Here is a 4,481-nt window from a genome sequence, read left to right as displayed (position 1 = left end):
TTTCAGTTGTTCCATATCATCAGCAACACCTGATATTTTCAGTCCATTTATTTTAAGCCATTTTGGTGAAGGAGAGTATTATTTCATTGTGTTTTTATTTTGCATTTTCCTTGTAGTTAATGACGTTTCATCGTTGCACCCCACCAGACTTTCTGCAGGAGTGGCTCCAAGGGGCACAGGTCATTTTTGGAAAAAAGGGCAGTAAAAGCTATGTTGATCACACAAGGTATTATTAGAAAATTTACACATTAAGGCTGACACTAAGATTCTTGGGACAGGAAGTGAAGCCCTGGTGGGGCACTGGTTAAGAGTTATGGCGTGCTATGACTGCTAACAAAAAGGTTGGCAGTCCAAATCCACCAGCCACTCCTTGGAAATCCTCTGGAGCAGTTCTACTTAGAACCATAGGGTGGCTATGAGTAGCAATTGACTCCCCAGCAGTGTTTTGTTGTTGTTGTTATTTCTGTTTTTGTTTTTTAGACATACAGAAGCTGACATGAAGATTCTCAGGATGGACAGCAAAGCATAGAATGTCACTCGGGTAGAGGTCCACAGAGGGCAATGTGGGATGTTAACTTATATACTTAGTTCTTCTGTGCAAGGATACTTGCAGGAGGATCAAGAAAAGAAAAAAAACATATCTAATCTATATGTTCTTGGGGTTGTTCTTGCCATGGCAGTTATGTTAATGAGGCAGGACTCAATTTATAAAATTAGGTTGTGTTTTAAGTCTATCTCTTTTGAGATATAAAAGAGAAAAGTAAGCACAAAGACACAGGGACCTCATACCACCATGAAAGGAGAGCCAGGAGAACAGTGCATTCTTTGCAACGGGGTGGGGGGTGGGGGGTGGGGGGGTCGGGGGTGTCCCTGCAATGAGAAGCTTCTCACCCAGGGAAGACTGATGACAAGGAACTTCCCCAGAGCCAACAGAAATAGAAAGCCTTCCCCTGGAGCTGGCACCCTGAATTCTGACTTCTAGCTTCCTAGACTATGAGAGAATAAATTTATTTTTGTTAAACCATTCACTGGTGGTATTTCTGTTATATCCAAAAACTCAGAACTAGATAATTAAGACACCATGATGATACTAATCAAAAGAAAGTTGGAGTTGCTGTATTAATTTCAGACAAGTCAGATTTCAGGGCAAGGAAAATTATCAGAAGAACATTAGGTAACGATTAAGGGGTCAGTTCTCCAAGAAGACAACAATCCTGAATGTGTATGCACCAAATAACAGAGCATCAAAACATATGAGGTAAAACTCATATCTGATACCACTTGTGTTCAAGTTGTATTCTGCAACACATGGGTTGCCATGAGTCAGAGTCAACTCCATGGCAACTGCTGCTGGTAGTAAATCTAAGATATGCAATAAATTCTTAAAACACACAGTAAAAAACACAAGCAACCCAATTAAAAAGTGGGTAAAATATTTGAACAGACACCTCAGCAAAGGAGATATACAGATGACATGTGCCATTAGAAAAATACACCAACCAGTTGCCCCATAAGTAGACTTGTGCTTCATAGAGTTTTTCATGAAGTAGATCCCCAGGTCTTTCTTCTGAGGCACCTCTACCCTTTGTCATCAAGTCGATTCCAACTCATAATGACCCTATAGGACAGAGAGTACTCCCATATAGGGTTTCCGAAGAGTGTCTGGTGGATTTAAACTCCTAGCTGTTGGTCAGCTATTGATGGTTTTAAACCACCAGTCTTTCAGTTAATAGCCAAGCACTTAACTATTTGTAACAGCCAGGAACTCCTATATGCCACTGTTGTTATTAGTTTTTGCTAGGTGCCATTGAGTCAGTTCCTACTCATAGTGACCCTATGTGCAACAGAAAGAAACACTCCCTGGACCTGTGCCACCCTCTTAATCATTGTTACGCCTCAGCCCATAGTTGTAGACACTGTGTCAATGTGTCTTATTGCAAGTCTTCCTCTCTTTCACTGGCCCTCTGCTTTATCAAGCATGATGTCTGTCATGGATTGAGTAATGTCCCCCCAAAATGTGTGCATCAACTTGGTTAGACCATGATTCCCAGGACTGTCTGGTTGTCCTTCATTCTGTGATTGTAATTTTAGGTTAAGATGCTTAGGATGGGATTGTAACACCACCCTTACTCAGGTCACCTCCCTGATCCAGTGTAAAGGAAGTTTCCCTGGGATGTGGCCTGCACCAGGAAAGGGAAGCTAGCAGACAGTTGGGGACCTCATACCACCAAGAAAACAGCACCAGGAGCAAAGTGCATCCTGTGCCTGAGAATCTCCTTGACCAGGGAAAGATTGAGGACAAAGACCTTCCTCTAGAGGTGACAGACAGAGAAAGACTTCCCCTGGAGCTGATGCCCTAAATTTGGACTTCTAGCCTACTAGACTGTGAGAAAATAAATTTTCCTTTGTTAAGAACATCCACTTGTGGTATTTCTGTTATAGCAGCACTGGATAACTAAGACAGAATTTATCTTTCTCTAGGGACTGGTCACTCCTGATAACATGTCCAAAGTACATGAAATGAAGTCTTGCCGTCTTTGCTTCTAAGGAGCTTTCTAGCTGTACTTCTTCCAAGACAGATTTATTCATTCTTCTGGCAGTCAATGGTATCTTCAATATTCTTCACCAACACCATAATTCAAAGATGTCAATTCTTCTTCAGTCTTCCTTATTCATTGTCCAGCTTTAGCATGCATATGAAAAAAAAAAAAATCCTGTGGAGCATGTCTACTCTGGCCTATAGGGCCACTGTGAGTCAGAATCCACTCGACTGCAACAGGTTTAATCTTTATGGAAGCCAACTGCCACATCCTTCTTCCCTAGAGTGGCTGGCAAGTTCCAATCACTGACCTTTTGGTTAGAACCTGGGCACTTACCACTGTGCCACCACAGCTCCTTTCAGGATGTCACCAGGGCCATGTTTTTGCAGAGGTTCTAGGGGAAGACCCCTTTTGTCTCCTCCAAGTTTTAGTAGTCCCAGGTATTCTTGGCTTAAGCCTGCAGCATAACTCCATGGCCATTTTCCTCTGTGTCTTTTCTCCTATTTTATAAGGACATCACTCAGAAACGATTAGAGCCCACCCTAATCAAGTATGAGGTCGTGTTAATTAAACTGGTAACATTTTCAAACACCCTATCTCCAAACAAGATCACATTCACAGATACTGGGGGTTAGAACTTCAATGTATCTTTTTGGGGGACACAAATGAGTCCATAACACAGATGTACGTATATACCATAGATTATTCAATCAGCCTCAGTTAATTGACACGTGGGTTATTTTGTCTTTTTCTATTATAAATTTTAAACACATGAGCCACATTAATGTTTAATTTTGTATTTTTACCCAAGTGTTTGGAATTGATTGCTAACAAAGGGTTTGCTGGATGGGAGGATAGATGTAAATAACGTTTTGCTAGCTACAGCTGTGCACATTCTGAATCTGTGCATATCTCATACCAGAAGCTCAATAAATATTTTTTGGAGAGAAAGAACTGGCATAATTTAATGCAAAAACTTACATGAAGAGTTATTTAGGGCATTTCACTTTTCCTTTGAAAGTGGGAATTCTGCAGCATCAACTGCTTGGCATTAATAGAATCAATTTAGAGTACAGTAAGCACAGTAGGGAAACCCTGGTGCTGTAGTGGTTAAGAGCCACAGCTGCTAACCAAAATTTAGGTAGAACCCACCAGGTGCTACTTGGAAACCACATGGGACAGTTCTACTCTGTCCTATAGGGTCGCTATGAGTCAGAATCGACTCTATGGCAGTGGATTTGGTATGTTTTGGAAGCATGGTAGAGAATTTAGGGGTAGCTGGGTATAGAGAAATAGAGAGGAAAGCCTGGTGGGTAGGGGTTACGAGCTACGGCTGTAACCAAAGGGTGGTCAGTTCGAATCCACCAGGCGCTTCTCGGAAACCCTATGTGGCAGTTCTACTCTGTAGTATGAGGTCGTTGTGAGTCGGAATTGACTCCATGGCAACGGGTTTGGTTTTTTGGTTTGGGGTTAGAGAGGAGATTGGTTTGCAGTGCAGCGGAAAAAGTTAAGGCCCTACTGGGATTTGAACCCAGGATCTCCTGTTTACAAGACAGGCGCTTTAACCAACTAAGCCATAGAGCCCATAGAGATGTGTAGGTTAGTACTGGTTCTGTCCTGTCGGATTAGTTGAAATATTCTTGCTACAAAGTCCACACGATCAAATGCAGTTTACAGTGAGAAAACGGGCAAACTCCAAGAAGAGGCTTTGCTTACTCATATGTACTATAGAACTAATAAAGCAGGAAAAGATTCGGGCAGCTGCAGTGTCTGGGCCAATAATTCTTTATTTAGTGCAAGGATAAAACTCCGTAATAAGTCGAGGCTGCCAGTCGTTCGAAATGGGATAAAGTTTTCTAAAACCAACCTTTGCTGTTACTACGCCTCATCTTATGTAACTTAGATTCTTCTTTCGAATTCCCTTAAGTGAGGATCTCTAAC

At 41.8% G+C, this 4,481-nt stretch overlaps 1 non-coding gene across 1 annotated transcript; it reads right to left on the bottom strand.

The window, feature by feature from the left end:
* Positions 1–4,050: 4,050 nt before the first annotated feature.
* TRNAT-UGU (transfer RNA threonine (anticodon UGU)) lies at positions 4,051–4,124 on the bottom strand. The gene has a single exon. It is a non-coding gene; the product is annotated as a tRNA-Thr (tRNA).
* Positions 4,125–4,481: the final 357 nt, after the last annotated feature.

This window comes from Loxodonta africana, chromosome 1 (genome assembly GCF_030014295.1).
Source record: "Loxodonta africana isolate mLoxAfr1 chromosome 1, mLoxAfr1.hap2, whole genome shotgun sequence".
NCBI lineage: Eukaryota > Metazoa > Chordata > Mammalia > Proboscidea > Elephantidae > Loxodonta > Loxodonta africana.
The sequence above is the reverse complement of the archived record's forward strand: the minus strand, read 5'-3'. Positions and strand labels throughout refer to the sequence as shown.